The following is a 19,665-nucleotide window of genomic DNA, read 5'->3' on the forward strand; positions in this document are numbered from 1 at the left end:
GAGAACAGCTTCCCAGTCAAATTGGTACATCTGGCGCTTGAGTGCGGCTTCTTGAAAGGCGTCCAATCCTTCTGGAAAAGGGGGAAGACTCAAGGCTTGTTGAATAGCCTCTTCTGTAATGGGGACTTGCTTCTGACATATATAGACAGACTGCACAGTAGGTAGGTAGAAGTTAGAGTAGAACTCGACTACCCAAGAAAGATTGACCTACCTTGGCTGTCTCTGTAGGAAACCCCATTGTCTTTGTTCAATTTGCGGCTCAAAAAAATTAGCAATATTGGGCGGGAGGATAAGAAGGTGTTCGTTGTTGTAGCTCCTTTCAGCTAGAATAGGGAACATCTGCTCACAGTAGCGATTTGGAAATTGCGCAGTGTCCTTTACTGGAAAGGCTTTCTCTTTTTCATCAACCTTGATGATTCTCTTAACTCTCTTTGTTGAGGGCTTGACTGCAGTTGAAGAAGGCTCTGCCACTAATGCCCGTTTAGTTCCTCTTCTTGCTGGGGGTTTGGGAGTAGCTTTCTCTTTTCCTTTCTTTGTGGCCATCCTGAAAAAGAGAAGAGAAAGGAAATTAAATTTAAAGAGATATATAGCAATGAAGAGAACGGAAGAGGATGGTTATAAATGCACATTAAAAGGTAAATGATGTGAACACACGCTCATGAGTACATGTGAAAAATCATTAAGAGAAAATAGCAAGTGCATATAATGATAAGTGAATACAAGGTGTTTATTGGCATGCTGGAAAAGGGCATGAGTAGCGTAGACCAAGCAATACTTTGTAACAAACCATCACGTTTGTATTGACAATTAAATTCAATTAATACAATAGTAAAGAGAATTTGTGAAAAGCAAGCATTGAATAGTAAAATAACATAGAGGAGTGCATAATGCTATATGGGCTTTTTCACAAACACATAGCATGCATGGTGAATAAGGTATAGAAAATATGAAGGTGAACATGTAAGCAATCCCTTAAAAAGAATAATAATAATTGTCAAATAATTTGCAACAATCCACAAGCATATAATGAGGAATAATGACTCAAATAAATTTCTAACACCATGTAAAAAGGAAAAGAAAAAGAAAGAAAATAAGAATAATGAAAAGAAAAAGAAAAGAAAATAACATATAAGATAAGAAGAATGGTAGAAAAGAAAAGGGTGAAAAAAAGAAAATAAAACTTTGTTAATGGAGGTGAGGGAGAGAGAGAGTGAAAAGTGAGATAGAAGGGAGAAGGGGGAAGGAAGGAGTAAGGAGGGAAGAGAAAAACTAGGATTTGGAGGAGAGAAAGATAAGATACTTTGGCAATTTAGGGTGAGCTGTGCGGTGCACGCGACGCGGCCGCGTGGGGCACACGTTCGCGTGGGTGCGCTTGAAGTAAGGTGACGCGGTCGCGTCGGTCACGCGGTCGTGTGACCCATATTATGCAGCTGGCACGAGTGCAACCTCGTGCCTGCGCAACTCTCTGTTCAAATTAATTTATTAGCCAAAATTGGGGTGACGCGATCGCGTGAGTGGGCTTCAGAAAAGGGATGACGCGGACGCATCGGCGACGCGATCGCGTGGTAGGGATTGTACGGCCAGCACCAATCCAGCACCACTCTCGCACAATATTTCGTTGTGCACCCTTTTTACGTCGAAAACGCAGGGAACGCGGCCGCGTGGGGCACGCGGTCGCATGGGAGGCCATTATTCCCATGCGACGCAGACGCGTCAGCGACGCGATCGCGTGGGTTGATTTGTGCCATTGGCACGCCTCCAGCCATGCTCCAGCGTGACTCTCTGTTCATTTTTATTTTTGTTTACTCTCCTTGCGACGCGGACGCGTCGCTCATGCGATCGCATCGCGTGGCAATTTTTTTTTATCAGATGTAAATGCACGAAATGCACTGATAAAGAGAAGAGTTATTGAATAGGAAAAAACTAAAAATAAAGAAAAAAACAATCATACCATGGTGGGTTGTCTCCCACCTAGCACTTTGCTTTAACGTCCGTAAGTTGGACGCTCCATTAGCTCAATCTTCTGCTATGTGGAGATCTTCCAAGAGGAAGATCTCAAGTTCCTTGTTTCTCTGCATCTTCTCGCCATGGTATAGCTTCAGGCGTTGTCCATTAACCTTGATAAATTCAGAGCTTGACGGATGGCTTAGGTGATAAACTTCGTACGGTTCGGCCTTCTCTACTCTATATGGACCTTCCCATCTTGATCTCAACTTACCTGGCATGAGCCTTAGTCGAGATTTGTAAAGGAGGACTAAATCTCCAGGTTGGAACTCCTTCTTCTTGATGTTCTGATCATGTACAGCCTTCATCTTCTCCTTGTATATTCTTGAATTCTCATAAGCTTCTAGGCGAAGGCTTTCCAGTTCCTGCAGTTGCAACTTCCTTTCAGCTCCGGCTTTTTCCATTCCCATGTTGCATTCCTTAACTGCCCAAAAGGCTTTGTGCTCCACTTCAACTGGTAGATGGCAAGCTTTTCCATAAACTAAGCAGAAAGGGCTCATCCCAATGGGTGTCTTGTATGCTGTTTTATATCCCCAGAGTGCATCTTGTAGCCTGGTGCTCCAGTCTTTTCTATGAGGCTTTACTATCTTTTGTAAGATACGCTTAATTTCTCTGTTTGACACCTCAGCTTGCCTATTGGTCTGAGGATGGTATGCTGTTGCAATCTTATGAATTATCCCATGCTTCTTCATTAATCCTGTTAGTCTCCTATTACAAAAATGGGTGCCTTGATCGCTCATGATTGCTCGTGGTGATCCAAAGCGACAAATAATGTGGTTTCTCACAAAGGAAACAACAGTGTTAGCATCATCCGTGCGGGTAGGAATTGCTTCCACCCATTTGGAAACATAATCCACAGCTAACAGTATATAAAAATTTCCATTAGAATTTGGAAATGGACCCATGAAGTCAATGCCCCAAACATCGAAAATTTCACAAAAAAGCATAATTTGTTGAGGCATCTCATCTCTCCTGGATATATTACTAAATTTTTGGCATGGGAGACAAGATTTACAAAACTCAGCAGCGTCTCTAAAAAGAGTAGGCCACCAAAATCCACAGTCTAAGATCTTTCTAGCTATTCTTTGAGGGCCAAAATGTCCTCCACTCTCAGATGAGTGACAGGCCTCTAAAATGGACTGGAATTCTGATTGAGGCACACAACGTCTAATTACCTGATCAGCACCACATCTCCATAAATATGGGTCATCCCATATATAATATTTAGACTCGCTTTTCAGCTTGTCTCTTTGATGCTTAGAAAAATTTGGAGGAAATGTGCGGCTAACTAGATAATTAGCAACAGGTGCATACCAAGGGACTACCTCAGATACTGCTTGCAGGTTATCAAAAGGAAAATTATCATCTATAGGAGTAGAATCATCCTTAATATGCTCAAGGCGACTCAAGTGGTCTGCCACTAAATTCTGATTACCACTCCTATCCTTTATTTCTAAATCAAATTCTTGTAACAGCAGTATCCAACGTATAAGTCTTGGTTTGGACTCCTTTTTAGCTAATAAATACTTTAAAGCTGCATGGTCCGAATACACTACTACTCTGGTACCAAGTAAATAAGCTCTAAATTTATCCAGAGCAAAAACAATAGCAAGAAGCTCTTTCTCAGTAGTAGTATAATTGGACTAGGTAGTGTCTAAGGTCTTAGACGCATTAGCAATAACAAAAGGATCCTTACCTTCACGCTGAGCCAGCACTGCTCCTACTACATGGTTGGAAGCATCGCACATGATTTCGAATGGCTGGATCCAGTCTGGTCCTCTCACAATTGGAGCTTGAGTCAGAGCGGTCTTCAGTTTATCAAACGCTTCTTTACAATCCTCACTGAACTCGAACTCTATATCCTTCTGTAGCAATCTGGATAAGGGAAGTGCTACCTTACTAAAGTTCTTAATAAATCTCCTGTAAAAACCTGCATGGCCAAGGAACGAACGGACTTCCCTCACAGAAGAGAGGTAAGGTAAACTAGAAATAACATTCACCTTTGCTGGGTCTACAGAAATGCCATTATTAGATACCACATGTCCTAATACAATCCCTTGTTTTACCATAAAGTGACATTTTTCAAAATTTAATACAAGGTTTGTATTGACACATCTATCCAATACTCTAGATAATCCATCTAAGCAAAGGCTAAAAGAATCACCATAAACGCTAAAATCATCCATGAAAACCTCCATACAGTCTTCAATAAGATCAGAGAAAAGACTCATCATACACCTTTGGAAAGTAGCTGGTGCATTGCACAAGCCAAAGGGCATTCTCTTGTAAGCATATGTCCCAAAAGGACATGTAAAAGTGGTATTTTCCTGATCCTCAGGAGCTATATGAATTTGGAAATAACCTGTGTAACCATCTAAAAAGCAATAATGTGATTTACCTGACAGGTAATCCAGCATTTGATCAATGAATGGAAGTGGGTAGTGATCCTTACGGGTGGCTTGGTTGAGACGCCTGTAATCAATGCAGACTCTCCAAGCGTTCTGAATTCTAGTTGCTATAAGCTCTCCATGCTCATTCTTCACTGTAGTGACTCCCGACTTCTTGGGCACCACTTGTACTGGGCTAACCCATTCACTGTCTGAAATGGGATAGATGATCCCTGCTTCCAATAGTCTGGTCACTTCCTTTTTGACAACCTCCAAGATAGTGGGATTCAATCTTCTTTGGAGTTGATGGACAGGTCTTACTCCCTCTTCTAGAAATATTTTGTGCTCACATACTTGAGGGTTGATTCCTACTATATCTGCCAAACTCCACCCAATTGCCTTCTTATGCCTCCTTAGCACATCAAGTAACTGCTCTTCTTGTTGAGAAGTAAGTTCCCTTGCAATGATAACTGGAAATCTCTACTCATCTTCAAGATAAGCATATTTGAGATGCGGAGGGAGGGGTTTCAATTCTAACTCCTGATCATGAGCAGGCTCTGGATTATCTGGGGCTTGTGAAAATGGCGAAGTGCCCTCATTGTCAGTTAAAAGGGTCCCCACACTTGGACCCTATCTAGTGTGTCTCTCTTCAAACTCTTCCTTGTGAACTTCAGCTACACTTTCATCTATGACATCACACTGGAAGATAGAATGATCTTATGGAGGGTTGTTTATGACTCCATTCAGATTGAAAATTACTATGCGGCTATCTATTTCAAAGGAGTATGTTCCTGAAAATGCATCCAACTTGAATTTTGATGTTTTCAGGAATGGTCTTCCAAGTAGGATTGATGATGGCTTATCTGAGTCATTATGGGGCATCTCCAAGATATAAAAATCAGTGGGAAATGTAAGCCCTTTAATGTTCACTAAAACATTTTCAGCAACTCCAGCCATTGTGATAATGCTTTTATCTGCTAACACAAAATGAGCTGCTGACCTTTTTAAGGGAGGGAGCCTCAAAACATCATATATAGACAAAGGTATTATACTAACACATGCTCCTAAATCACACATGCAATCATAAATTACTACACCACCAATAGTACAGCTAACTATACAAGGACCTGGATCACTATATTTTTCAGGTAATCCTCCCATTAAAGCAGATATAGAACTACCTAAAGGAATAGTTTCTAATTAATTAATTTTGTCTTTATGGATACACAAATCTTTTAGAAACTTTGCATATTTAGGTACCTGTTGAATAACATCAAAAAGAGGAACAGTTACCTCAACCTTTTTGAATATTTCTACCATTTTGGGGTCGGGTTCCAGCTGCTTCCTGGGCTTCCTTGCAATTTGTGGAAATGGAATAGGGGTAGTGTGTTCTGTAGTGTCTGCGCCTCTGGGTGCTTCCTCCTGTGGTTGAGCTCCTTCTTCTTCAGCGATGTCTTGTATGTCCTCTTCCTCTTCAACATCTTCTATTTCTACTACCTCTTCAGCTGAGGTGTGTTCTGGTGGGTTTGGTTCCTCCTGATTCCTCTCCTACAATGTGGTTTCAGACCTTAGGGTGACGGCATTAATGCCTCCCTTTGGATTGGGTAATGGTTGAGAGGGGATTCCAGTGGAGCTTGAAGGTTGGTTACTGGAATTTTGCGTTGATCCAATCTGTGAGATAAGAGCTTGCAAAGTAGAGGTCAGACCATTCAGACTGGTATTAATACTATTCATGATGTTATTTTCCATGGTCTGTTGTCTTCGCTCAAAAGATTGTAGTAACTCTTCATTAGGAGATAAAGAGGAATGAGTAAATTGAGAGATCTGCTGTTGATTGTTCTGTGGTCCTTGGTTTTGCCTCAGGTGAGGTGCTCTGTAAGGTTGATTCTGCTGCATGTTGTTGTTATTATTCCACCTCTAATTTCCCTGATTATCTCTGCCTCCTCTGTTATTGTTGTCTCTCCAATTCTGGTTAGAATTATCCTGCCATCCATGGTTATTATTTCCACTTTGATTGTACCTTTGGTTGAAGCGGTCATAGAAGTTATGAGTGGATGCCACCATGTTGTCTTCTTGTTGGAGATGTGGGCATTCATCAGTGTAATGGTTATAATCAGCACAGATTCCGTAAATTCTCTGCGAAACTAATTATTAGTTTTGCTGTGGCAAAGGAGGTTGAGCTTGCTGAACTTGTTGTTGATTCAATTGCATTTGCTTCAGCAAGTTGGTCATTTCACAGATACTCTGAGTTAGAGCAGCAGTCTCTCTGCTAGAGGATACTTCTGCAATGGCTTTTGAACGGCCTTGCTTCTGTCTGTGGTTCCTAGTAGATTCAGCCAAGTTGCTGATCAATTACCAAGCCTCATCAGTGGTCTTGTACTTCTTCATAGACCCATTGCTAGCACTTTCCAATGTGGTCTTATCTTGGGGCCTCATGCCCTGTGTGATATAGCTAAGTAATACTATCTTGTCAATCATGTGGTGGGGGCATGCTTCCAGAAGATTATTGAAGCACTCCCAGTATTCAAAGAGAGTCTCATTCTCATCCTGAACAATTGTGGAAATGTCTTTCCTCAGCTTATCAGTAACTTCAGATGGAAAGAATTTCTCCAAAAACTCTTTTCTGAGTGTATCCCAGTTGGATACATTTGCTAGAGGTTGAGTGTAGTACCACTCCCTTGCTTTTCCCTCAAGAGAAAATGGAAAAGCTTTCAGCAGAATCGAAGTTTCATCTGTACCGTCTCGCCTGACAGTAGAACAGGCTGCCTGGAAATCTCTCAGGTGCTTGATAGGCTCTTGAGCAGGTAGGCCATGAAACTTGGGCATCAAATTTAGCAGTGCGGTCTTTATTTCAAAATCTGTAGCTACCGCTGGATGATGCGCTTGAAACGGTTGCATCGTAAAATCAGGAGCTCCTTCCTCCTGGATGGTAACTCTCCTAGCTGCCATGTCTTCTGCACGTAAAACAACCGAATCAGTAGAACGGGGGCTGGTTTCTTCCTCAAGTTCACTTTCAGATCCGCCCTCAGAGCGGACTAATCGACGGTGATCTCGCCTTATTCGTAAAATAGTCCTTTCAATTTCAGGATCGAATATTAGCAAGCGCGGATCAGGAAGTGAACGCGTCATTTGACGAAAGAAACATGCAGCTCAGAGTAGCAAAATAAAATAAAATACAAATAAATAAATTCTAATTAATCACTTTAGCACTCTATTGCAACTCCCCGGCAACGGCGCCAAAAATTGATGGGGTGCAGAAATTGGTAAATTAAAAATTGTTAAAATATTCACGTTGCAAATATAGTTCTTAACTTGCCAAAAATCCGCTCATCAATTTAGAAAGGTGTCACAGAGAATTAAAATGAAAAATACTGGGAGTTTGAGTCCCAGGTCGTCTCCCAACAAGTTGCAGGAAAGTGTGCTATTTTATTAATCAGAGATTTTCAAAGAAGTGAGTTGAATAAACAGGAAATTAAAATTGATGAAATTAATTAATATAAATAAAAGCCTTGACTGGAAGTTGATTAGCTGGAATCTCTATTATTGTTGGAATGCTTTCAAGATTAATTAATAGTTAATGGTTGTTCTGTTTAGTTATCCTTTACCAGGTAAAGAAAAGTCAAACAAGTTGGAATGTTACTTCTGTTCACGAGTTGCAACCCACTTAGTTCAAAGGGATTGGTATTAGTGACTAGAGAGCAATCCAACAGTTAACCCAATTACAATTTCTCTTTCAATCCTTCCAACTCAAGAGTTCCTTTCAATCAACTCCCCATCAAGTGAGGGACTACTCACTCATCGTAAATAATAAATCCATAACATACGAAAGGAAATTAAAAGAAGACATGATTATTAGAAATTAAAATGAATTAAAATAAAAGAAATAATTCTTGTATTAAATAATCATAAAAATATTCCAATGGCAAAATTGAACAAAGCAAAGAACATGGAAGAATAGTACCCAGTGAAGAAAACGAACTAGAATAACGGAGTCTTGATGGGGTAATAACTCTTCTCAGTGTTCCAATGCAAAGAGCAAGTAGAAATTAAAATTCTAAAACTATGAATGTCTAGAGAGAAAACCTAGAGGAGGAATAAAACTAGATCTAAAAACTAAAACTGTGTAGAATGAATGTTGTGCCGGGTTTCTGCATGTTCTCTGGCTCTAGTCTACTGTTCTGGGCCAAAAACTGGGTCAAAATATGGCCCGGTATTGCCCTCAGTGATTCTGCAAATTATGCAGATCGCGCAAGTCACGCGATCGCGTCGCTCATACGGACGCGTCATTCGCGTTTCGCTTTACCACGAGGGCGCGTCATCCATGCGCCCGCGTCACTGCAATTTGCTCTCTTCGGCGCGGTCGCGTCGTCCCTGCGGCCGCGTCACCTCTCGCTGGTCATCTCCTCAATTTCTTGTGTTCCTTCCATTTTTGCTAGCTTCCACTCTAATCTCCAACTCATTCATGCCCTATAAAGCCTGAAACACTCAACACACAGATCACGACATCGAATGGAATAAAGGAGAATTAAGAATACATGATTAAAGTCTCTAGGAAGCAGTTTTCAAACATGTAATAAATTCAGGAAGGAAATATAAATGCATGCTAATTTAATAAATAAGTGGGTAAGGATCATGATAAAACCACATAATTAAACACAACAAAACCATAAAATAGTGGTTTATCAATGGTCCAATGACATCTTTGATAATTCAGACAGACCATCATAGAATATATCCAGGATGGTCCATTCTGAAAGCATGTCAGAAGGACACTTTTTGGTCAGTTTCTTATATCTCTCCCAAGCTTCATAGAGGGATTCACCTTCCTTCTGTCTGAAGGTTTGGACATCCACTCTAAGCTTGCTAAGCTTTTGAGGAGGAAAGAACTTGGCTAAGAAAGTCGTGACCAGCATATCCCAAGAGTTCAGGCTGTCTTTAGGTTGAGAGTCCAACCATATTCTAGCTCTGTCTCTTACAGTAAATGGGAAAAGCATAAGCCTGTAGACCTCGGGATCAACCCCATTGGTCTTAACAGTATCACAGATCTGCAAGAATTCAGTTAAGAACTGAAAGGGATCTTCGGATGGAAGTCCATAAAACTTGCAATTCTGTTGCATCAGAAAAACTAGTTGAGGTTTCAGCTCAAAATTGTTTGCTCCAATGACAGGGATTGAGATGCTTCTTCCATGTAAATTGGAATTAGGTGCAGTAAAGTCACCAAGCATCTTCCTTGCATTGTTATTATTTTTGGCCATGCCTCCTTCTTTTTCAAAAATTTCTGTCAGATTTTCTCTAGAGAGTTGTGCTTTAGCTTCCCTTAGCTTCCTCTTCAGAGTCTTTTCAGATTCAGGATCAGCTTCAACAAGAATGTTCTTATCCTTGTTCTTGCTCATATGAAAAAGAAGAAAACAGAAAAGAAGAGGAATCCTCTATGTCACAGTATAGAGATTCCTTTATGTGAGTAGAAGAAGAAAAGAAATTTGAACACAGAGATAGAGATAAAGCGTAAATTAAAACGTAAATTAAAATATAAATAAAACGTAAATTAAAGAAATAGATACTTATGTAATTCATTGGTGAGATTTTCAGATAAGCGTATGAATATACTTGTTCTTCCTGAACCTCTGCTTTCCTATTGTCTTCATCCAATCATTCATACTCCTTTCTATGGCAAGCTGTATGTTAGGCATCACCGTTGTCAATGGCTACATCCTGTCCTCTCAGTGAAAATGGTCTAATGTGCTGTCACTGCATTGCTAATCATCTGTCGGTTCTCGATCATACTGGAATAGGATCCATTGATCCTTTTGCGTCTGTCACTACGCCCAGCACTCGCGAGTTTGAAGCTCTTCGCAGCCATCCCTTCCCAGATCCTACTCGGAGTACCACAGACAAGGTTTAGACTTTCCGGATCTCAAGAATGGCCGTCCATCGATTCTAACTTATACCACGAAGACTCTGATTAAGGAATCCCAGAGATATTCATTCAATCTAAGGTAGAACGGAAGTGGTTGTCAGGCACGCATTCATAGGTTGGGAATGATGATGACTGTCACGATCATCTCATTCATATTGAAGTGCGAATGAATATCTTAGAATCGGAATAAGCTTGAATTGAATAGAAAAATGATAGTACTTTGTATTAATTCATGAGGAACAGCAGAGCTCCACACCTTAATCTATGGTGTGTAGAAACTCTACCGTTGAAAATACATAAGAGCAAGGTCCAGGCATGGCCGAGTGGCCAGCCCCCATAAAGGTCTAAGATAGCATAAAACGGATCAAAGATGATCCGAAGATGTAAATACAATAGTAAAAAGTCCTACTTATACTAAACTAGTTACTAGGGTTTACAGAAATGAGTAATTGATGCAGAAATCCACTTCTGGGGCCCACATGGCGCGTGCTTGGGCTGAGCATTGAGCTTTACACGTGTAGAGACTTCTCTTCGAGTTGAACGCCAGTTTGTAACCTGTTTCTGGCGTTTAACTCCAGAATGCAGCATGGAACTGGCGTTGAACGCCAGTTTGCGTCATCTAAACTCGGACAAAGTATGGACTATTATATATTGCTAGAAAGCCCTGGATGTCTACTTTCCAACACAATTGAGAGCGCACCATTTGAAGTTCTGTAGCTCCAGAAAATCCACTTTGAGTGCAGGAAGGTCAGAATCCAACAGCATCTGCAGTCCTTCTTCAACCTCTGAATCTGATTTTTGCTCAAGTCCCTCAATTTCAGCCAGAAAATACCTGAAATCACTGAAAAACACACAAACTCATAGTAAAGTCCAGAAATGTGACTTTTTATTAAAAACTAATAAAAATATACTAAAAACTATCTAAATTATACTAAAAACTATGTAAAAATAATGCCAAAAAGCATATAAATTATCCGCTCATCACTAGCAAATAGAATTTTATAATTTAGTGAGGTAGAGCTAATTAAAACAAGAATTTTGACACTAATTTTAAAGAATTTGGTCCAAAATTGAACCAAACAGACCGAATCGAGCAAACTGGACCCATAATGGGCCCAAGGCCCAATCCAACCCCTTATATATGAAGAGCATCAGCTCTTCTTCTTCCCAAAGCAAAGAAGAATGCTGAACCTTGCATGAGGAGAAGCCAAAAACACCAAAACCCTTAATCCAATTTCAAATTCACTTAACTTTCAATCCGGAGCTCTGATCGACGCACCGTTTGCGGTCACGTGACCGCAACGTTGAGCTCTACAAAGCTCAATACTTAATTAGGTATGAAATCTACTTTTCGGTTTCAATTTTCTCTCCCCTAATTTCAAAATTATTTGGGCTTAGTGTTGAGAAATTGTGTAATTTTGGTGTTTAAGACCAAATTAGCTTCGTGGACTTGCTAGGTCTTGTCCCAATTTTCCGTTGGTAAGGTGAGAAGTCTTTAACTATCGTGAAATTTTGTATATGGCAGATCCTATATTGATTTAATGTTGTTTATATGGTATTAGGTTGAATTATATATATATTAGTGGCAAATTCATCGAGTTGGAAGCTTGAGTTTTAGACTTGGTAGCTGAATTTTCTGTTTTGAGAGGTTTAGAGCCTTGGATTTTGTGGAACGGTGGTCAATTGTGACGTTTCGGGTTTTACAAGAAATCGGCCAAGGTATGGTTTTGGTTTCTCGTATATAATATGTACGGTATTGTGAAAACTTAGGCTAGATGACTATAGGATAAGTTGAATATATGTTTGGAGCATGTTTAATGATTTTAGTTGTCAATGTATGTTAAAATGATGAGGTATGGTTAGATTAATGATTCATTGATGTTAATGTGTGGTTGGTGTTGGTAAGATGAATTGATGAATGAAGATTTTGATGCTAATGGACGAGGTTTTTTAATGTGAACATATGAATGTTAATAAATTGATAATTGTGTTTGTATATTTGAGAATTCATGGAATGAAGTGGTTCAAATTGAGACATGGTTGGTTTAAATGTAGAACTTTGGTTTTGATAAAGGAAATTAGTGAAATAGAGGTTTAGAAATCTTTGGTAAAAACTTGGTTTTTTACTAAAATTTAGCGAACCATAACTCGGATTCCGGACCTCCAAATTCTTTCAAACTTGTTTCATATAAAGATTGGGTCCGTGAAGTTTATGCCTTTTAGAGAATGGATGAAAAATATTTTAAAACGAGAAAGTTATACCCGTCAGAAGTTCGGTGTGCAAAACTGAAATTCTGCAGCACTTAGCATTTTTACCCATTCTGCAGAACTTTTGTACGCGATCACCTGCAGGCGACGCGACCAACCCTTTCGGGTTGGGCATCTCGCATACGCGAACAAATTGTTTGCGTACGCGACCAAGGAAAAACTCACCCAGCCGTATGCGCGGCCCATGCCAACGCGAAATCCCTGTTTTTCAGCAAAGTGAGTTTTGTGTTTTAAAACATAATTTTGAACTTCTAAACCTCTATTTTTACTCTTTCAGACCCTAAGGATTAGTTTTAAGTGTAGTGACAAGATTAAACTATGAAAAGGGAGGTTACTTGGAAGTGAAGAAAGGCTTGGAAAGATAAATTAGGGTTGGGGAAACGTAGAATTGATGATGATGTATGATTAATGAATTGAGAATGGTAAGGTTTGGCTTGTGATGTGACTGAATTGAGGGGTGAATGTTGAGATTGGCGATAACGGAGTATGGCCGAACTGGTTGAGATGGCAAGGTCTGCGCGTGATCCCGCTTGTGTGTTAACTTGAAAATGTCTTTGGATGGCAAGTTAAAGACGGAGGATTCCCTCTCTTGTCATGATGGGGATGAGGAGAAGGTAGAAAGGCACTCTCCTTCGTATTGTTTCCCCCACATTCTTCTCTAGTTACAAGGTGGAAAGGCACACTCCTTCGATTTGGAAAGGCACTCTCCTTCGTGAAACCTCCAGGAGAAGGTGGAAAGGCACTATCCTTCATTAAAGTTACTCTTGGGAATACGCAACCTAGAGACCACATCTGGGTTAGCTACCGAATGTGTCGGGTTCTGGTGATTTAACCGACACGTGAGCTCACGGCCAGTAGGAAACATTTATCATATGCATATGTATGTTTTGATTTCTTGTGCATTAATTGGGCTTGCCTATGTGATTATTATGCTTACCTTCTATATTTGCTACCTGCTATATCTGTAATCTACTAGTGTCTACTTTAATTTGTCTGCTTTGTTTGTTTGTGTGGGTAATCTATCTTATGGGAATACTATTCTAACCAAACACCGCTGTCCCACAGCCTCCACCATCCTATCCTCCATGCGATCCCATCGCCACCGCCTTTCGAACCTCCTCAATCCCAGTAGAAAACATAGATAATATACAATGCAAGTAAATCACAAGTATTGGCATGTAAGGCAAATAATTCAAATAGCAAATAGGCATGTTATACAAATAGGCAAGCCATTACAAGTAGTCAAAGCATACAAACAGATATAAAATGCATATGATGAATGCCTGCCCTATTGGCTGTGATATCACATTGTCGGTTCAACTGCCAACCCGACACATCTCCATGGAGATGTCGCCCTTTGGAATTCTCATATGGGAACCCCCGAGATATAGTGCTCGGATCACTGTCCAAGTACCGGCGCCTGCACGCTCTAATTATCCGAAGGGATGCGAGCGGGATACTCTTGCCACAGACCTCACATCTCAACGTAAGTGGGACGAACCACCGCCCTTACGCCGCCGCCGCTACCTCGACAGGCGGGATCCAACCCCATCCCTGCCAGGCGCATATCTTATCAACAAATCTTAGTACAAATCAATACTTCAGTAGTTTTCAGAAAAACATTTCCAGTATACATGGATCCATCATCTCATTCAACGTCCTCGACTCATCTCAACCACAGTAAATTCACATCTCAGTTCCGAACTCAATGGTTCCTCAATTCTTATCTCATACCTCAACCATTCATCACATAACGTCAAATCATCCTCAGCATGCCAGAAACCTAGGCCTCCATTTTCTAATTTATCATAAAATCATCTACTAGAACCCTTAGGTTATATCCCATGTTGTAATACTCAAAACTAGGCCCAAAAGTCTTAAAATGGTGTTATAGAAGCTTACAACCTTGTTGGGAAGGTAGAATAGTTGAAAAACAAGTAAAATTTAGGGTGTGTGCAGCCGCACAGGGGTGTGTGCGTGCGCACGCCCAGGAGATTTTAAAATGTGTGCGTACACACAGGTGACAAAACTTACAGAATCTGTTCACTCGCATAACCTGTGCCAGCGCCCCTAACAGACTGGCCTTCACAACGTGTGCGTCCGCTCAGGTTGAAATTCTTCCTTAGATATGTGCGCGCACAAGCTGTGCTAGCGCTGCAAACAGAACGCATTTTCCTGCCTGTCCGTGCGTACAGGTGTGTGCATCCGCACAGGTTAAAATTTTGGCAGGATGTGCGTGAACACAAGGGTATACGCTCGCACATATCAGAAATCATGAAATTTTGCAACTTAGCAGAATTTCAGATTTTTAACACAAACTTTGAATGATCATAACTTCCTCTACAAAATTCTAATTTTCACAAACTTTATATCAATTTAAAGGGTTTTCAAGGATCTTTAATTCTAATCAAATTTCAATCAATTTTGAAAATCGAGGCAAAAGTTATGATCGAACAAAGTTTACTAAAATTTCCTTTTTACCCAATTTTCACATGTACCCAAATTTACCAAATTCACAAGTCACATCCAACTAGATCAATACCAAACTTCCCTTTCCAGCACAATCTACCTTTTTAATCACACTAAGCTCAATTATTCCACCAACACATTTACCAACCATCAATTTATTCCTATCAATTCTCATAATCAATTTCATTCATACTTATATCAATATCCCACCACATACAATCATTCAAATCATCAAACATCTCAACTCAACATCGTCATTTCCCAACAAAACAACATCAATTTAGCATACAACTTCAACCAACTATCATCAACAACCATATAAATCCAACCTATCCTATAGGTCACTAGCCTAAGTGTCCATGAATATTATATACTACATAGAGAAAACCAAAACCATACCTTGGCTGATTTCCTATATGCACTAAAACTCCAATTTAGCACAAACAAGCTCCCAACCATAATCCAAGCCACCAATCAACTCCACAAGCATCAATAATCACAAACAAGCTCTAATATTCATGCTAATATCACATATTTCACATAAATCAAAACTTAATATTCACCATAAACCAATTTACAAAGGTTCAAGAATAACTCACCTTACCCAATAGTTTTGGAAGCCAAAACCAATGTCAATCAAGGGCTAGAGTGTACCTAAACACTCAAAATCACAAAATTTCACTTAATACAAAACCCAAAAAACTCAAAATTCTTAGGGCTGCTGAACAGAGAGGAATATTTGAAATCTTACCTACAAAAATTAGATGAGTAATGGGGTCGGCAAGAGCTTCGCGTAGCCGCTGACGGCATGCGAATCGGAGCACCGTAGCTCAAGTTATGGTTGAATGAAGAAGATGGTGAATAGTGTTTGAAACCCTCACATCTCCTCTTCTTCAATTTCACGTTACTGCTATTGGTGTGTGGTAGAAATGGCTAAGTTTGCCACTTAATGTACTTATATATTGTTGGGCTTGGGCCCGGCCCAACCTGTTAGCGTTTTTAGCCCATTTGGCCCAACTTTGGGCCAAATCTTTAAAATTAAGGCCCGGTTTTTTACTTTAATTATTTTTCTAAGGTCTTTGGCTGTTTTTAATTTTTCTCGCACAGTACTGAACAGACTTAAACCGGTTCAATTGGTTCGGCTGTCGGTTCGCAATTTTTTCTCAGTGTTTCGCAGAAAATAAATTTTCTGACTCAAAAAAATCTACTGAGTCCAAAAATTATATTTATATTTTCTAATTAATATTATAAAATTTTGAACCCATTCTGGGAAATTAAATTATTATTATTTGACGTTAATTACTCGGTTAATTACTTCGCGAGTCTTACATAACATGGGAGACAGCATGTTATGAAACTTACATTATTTTCACGATCAAGCCTTGAATGCCTTATTTTCACATATCTATTTTTAAAATAAAATACCCACTCCATTTAAAATAGTTACACGAGTGGAATCCACGTGCTCGAACCATTTTAAAAGTCTTAATATAAGGTGTGAAAGAGAAATAACATATAACTAATTTTTAACAATTTACTTTAACTAGACTACGTATTAATATCCCTAATAGTTATTATATTAATGTATAAACAAGAAGTCTATTATTACCCTCCATGCCATAACCAATAAGTTTCACCAGATTTTCATGGTGTAGCTACCGGAGATAATTGACTTCTACTTGTCAACAAAAGGATGCAAATCAATGAAATCGAATCAAAAGCAAGATCAATGAGTTAAGAGGAAAATATAAGCTATAATTTAAGGTCCTTATTGTACATTGATGCATGAATTTCCACACTTCGTACAACTGAACCAGCAAGTGCACTGGGTCGTCCAAGTAATACCTGAGCGAGTTAGGGTCGATCCCACGAGGATTGTGGTTTGAAGTAAGATATGGTTATCTTGAAGATCTTAGTCAGGTGAATATGAGATGTAGGTATGTTTGTTTAATTGCATAAAAGAAATAAAGAGAAAAGGGTACTCAGAACTCAGAAGTCGTATAAACTATGATAAGAAGGTAACTAAGGCTTGGAGATGCTTTGTCCTTCTGGATTAACTCTGGTCTTACTATCTTCTTCAATTGTGAATGATTTCTTCTATGGCAGGCTGTATGTGATTGACGCTGGTTTGATCAGCCGCCAATACTCCTCCATATCTGAACCCTCCTGCCTTTAGGTACTTTCTTCCTAATTCCTTTGTTCTCAGTGCTTATTAATAGCTGCCCAGCACCAAACTTAGAATTGATGTTTGGGGGCTTAGTAAAGCTCTTCACTGAAAAGAGATGGTTGGAACACTAAGTGTTGCACCGTTATCTTTCTTTTCTTAGAGAGAGAGAGTTGGGGTGAGGCATCTTGAACAAGATGTGATCCTCCCCTAGTTGTAGAACCAGTTCTCCCTTAGCTACATCAATAATAGCATTGGCAGTGGCTAGGAAAGGTCTTCTAAGGATGATAGAATCATCCTCATCTTCCCCAGTATCCAAGACTATGAAGTTTGCAGGGATGTAGTGGTCTTCAACCGTTACCAAGACATCCTCTACTAAGCCATATGGCTTTTTCATTGACTTGTCTGCCATCTCTAGTGAGATATTTGCAGCATGTGCCTCAAAGATTTCTAGCTACTCCATTACAGAGAGTGGCATGAGGTTTATACTTGACCCTAGGCCACACAAAGCCTTCTCAAAGGTCATGGTGCCTATGGTGCAAGGGATTAGAAAGCGTCTGGGATCTAGAAGCTTCTGAGGTAGCTTTTGCTGAACCAAAGCTTTGACTTCTTTGGAAAGCACTGGAGGTTCTTCCTCCAAAGGCTTTTTACCAAAGAGCTTAGGATTTAGCTTCATGAGAGCTCCTAGGTACCGAGCAACTTGCTCTTCCCTAGTATCTTCATCCTCATCAGAGGATGAGTATTCATCAGAATTCATGCATTACAGAAGTGCATGCAAAGGAACCTCTATCGTCTCTATATGAGCCTTGGCTTCCTTTAGTTCTTGGATAGGGATTTCTTGAGTAGGTATTGAGCACTCAGAGGGTGTGCCTTTACTGGCGTTCAACGCCAGCTCTGATGGCTCTGTGGGCGTTGAACGCCCATGCTGTATACCTTTACTGGCGTTAAATGCCAGTTCCCTTACCATTTTGGGCGTTGAACGCCTAGTGAGGGCTTTCTCACTGGCGTTTAGCGCCAGAGTTCCTGCCTATTTGGGCATTGAACGTCCAGCCAGTGTTCCCTGACTGGCGTTCAGCGCCAACTCTACTGCCAGGATGGGCGTTGAATGCCCAGTGAGGGCTTCCTCACTGGCATTCAGTGCCAGGCTTTTAGCCATTTTGGCCATTGAACGCCTAGTGAGATCTTCCTCACTGGCGTTCAATGCCTTCCCAGTTTTTCCAGATTTGGCCTCAGCCTCTGTGGTGATGGCCTTGCACTCTTCTCTTGGGTTCACCTCAGTGTTACTAGAAAGAGTGTCAAGGGGAGTCTCAAGGATCCGCTTGCTCAGTTAACCAACTTGTACCTCCAAATTTCTGGTGGAGGACCTTGTCTTAGTTATAAAACTATGAGTGGTCTTAGAGAGGTTAGAGACTATAGTAACTAATTCAGAAAGGCTCTATTTAGGAGTCTCTATATTCCCTTGAGAAGTTGGAAATGGTGGCCTATTGTTGAACCTATTCTGGTTCCTTCCACCTTGATTATTATTGAAGCCTTGCTGAGGCTTCTGTTGATCCTTCCATGAAAGGTTAGTATGATTCCTCCATGAAGGATTGTAGGTATTTCCATAGGGTTCTCCCATGTAATTCACATCCTCCATGGTGGGTAGATCAAGATCATAAGCTTCTACTTCAGAAGAAGCTTCCTGAGTACTGCCAGCTGTAGCTTGCATTCCAGTCAAATATTGAGAGATCATATTAACTTGCTGGGTCAAGATTTTATTCTGAGCCAACATGGTATTCAGAGTGTCAACTTCAAGAACTCCTTTCTTCTGAGGGATGCCATTGTTCATAGGATTTCTTTCAGAAGTGTACATGAATTGGTTGTTTGCAACCATCTCAATGAGTTCTCTTACTTTTAGAGGTGTTTTTTCAAGTGGAGTGATCTACCTGCAGAGCTGTCTAATGATATTTTGGACATCTTAGACAGATCATCATAGAGCACTCCTACGATAGACCATTCTGAGAACATGTTAGGAGGATATCTCCTAATCAATTGCTTGTATCTTTCCCAAGTTTCATAGAGGAATTCACCTTTTCTTTGTCTGAAGGTTTAAACTTCCACTCTGATTTTGCTCATCCTTTGAGGAGGAAAGAATTTAGCTAGGAAAGCATTGACCAGCTTTTTCCAAGAGTCTAAGCTCTCTTTTGGTTGAGAATCCAACCATATCTAAGCTTTGTCTCTTACAGCAAAAGGAAAGAGCATAAGTCTGTAGACCTCAGAATCCACTCCATTGGTCTTAACAGTGTCCCAGATTTGCAAGAATTCTAACAGGAATTAGTGTGCATCTTCCAATAGAAGTCCATGAAACTTGCAATTCTATTGCAGAAGAGAGACTAATTGAGGCTTAAGCTCAAAATTGTTAGCTCTAATGGCAGGTACAGAGATGCTTCTGCCATAAAAGTCAAAGGTAGACATGG

General features: G+C 40.1%; 2 non-coding genes across 2 annotated transcripts; both read left to right on the forward strand.

Annotated features, from left to right (window-relative positions):
- Positions 1–9,145: 9,145 nt before the first annotated feature.
- On the forward strand, positions 9,146–9,253 carry LOC112752329 (small nucleolar RNA R71). The gene has a single exon (XR_003176771.1). It is a non-coding gene; the product is annotated as a small nucleolar RNA R71 (small nucleolar RNA).
- A 9,956-nt stretch (positions 9,254–19,209) lies between these two features.
- On the forward strand, positions 19,210–19,318 carry LOC112753261 (small nucleolar RNA R71). The gene has a single exon (XR_003177654.1). It is a non-coding gene; the product is annotated as a small nucleolar RNA R71 (small nucleolar RNA).
- The last annotated feature ends 347 nt before the right edge of the window (positions 19,319–19,665 follow it).

Source organism: Arachis hypogaea, chromosome 15, assembly GCF_003086295.3.
Source record: "Arachis hypogaea cultivar Tifrunner chromosome 15, arahy.Tifrunner.gnm2.J5K5, whole genome shotgun sequence".
NCBI classification, from domain to species: Eukaryota; Viridiplantae; Streptophyta; class Magnoliopsida; order Fabales; family Fabaceae; genus Arachis; species Arachis hypogaea.